A 1,054-nucleotide genomic window follows, 5' to 3' on the forward strand; every position below is an offset into this window, starting at 1 on the left:
AAGCCTAGGCTGACAGTGTGAAGACAACAATTTTAATATAATCCTTTATAATTATAGAAACCAATCCAATGATGACTTCGAAACTCCTGAAGTGTTTCAATTTTTGTGTCCCATATGCATCAGACGTTTATAGCCAACGTTCCATGGGTGTGACGTCTGAGGCTAAGACTGCTATATTTACTTGCATATTTATTTGACAGGTACCATTTTTTAAATGGTGGTTTTCTATAAAACATTGGAGATAAAGAGTACATTAATAAAGCAGCTTTATGCAGAGTGGTAAGAAAAGTATGCGTCACACTTACATACTTTATGAGAACTTTTGTGTTGTTTACTGGTATTAATCTGTCAAAGACCAGTTTCACAAGACTACAGCCAGGTCATTGTTGGTTTAAATGAGGCTAATCTGATAAATGATGTTCACTTGATAACATCTTGGTGTGACCTCTGGAAGAAACCTAATAATTTGAATATTCTTCAGGATTTCCAGTGTGGTTGGATGCATTTATGACAAACTTATTCCCAACATCGCACCATGTGAATATGAAACTGATTATGGAATGGAAGGATGCCCGACTGAAGGATAGTACGAGATATGCCTATACCATAACCACTAGCACAGCTGTTAAATAATCACCAATTATTCACAATTCATTCAATTCAAATACAAAAGCAACAGTTTTTCTTTTTGGATTTTAAAATCCTTTCATTACTTAAACATGTCCCCGTCATCAGTCAATGGTGGTGCAGGCCTTCTTGCTTTCTTCACCTCAGTCGTGGTATTGCCAGCCTCAGACTTGAACCCACAACCTTAGGGTTAGGAGTTAAACGCTCTAACCACTAGGTCACGACTTCCCCAATGTACTAAATCACGGTTGATTTATGCAAAATATATGCAAATATGTGATGCAAGTTGATTGAGACGTTAAACAAATCAAGATTTGCATTCAAACACCAAGGGCTGCTAAAGCTGTATACCAGGGTTATTTGGATCTTGCCCTGGAGGGCCAATTCAGAGCAGAGTTTGGCTCCAAGTTAGTCAAACACACCTGAG

The sequence above is a fragment of the Carassius gibelio genome, chromosome B9 (assembly GCF_023724105.1).
Source record: "Carassius gibelio isolate Cgi1373 ecotype wild population from Czech Republic chromosome B9, carGib1.2-hapl.c, whole genome shotgun sequence".
NCBI lineage: Eukaryota > Metazoa > Chordata > Actinopteri > Cypriniformes > Cyprinidae > Carassius > Carassius gibelio.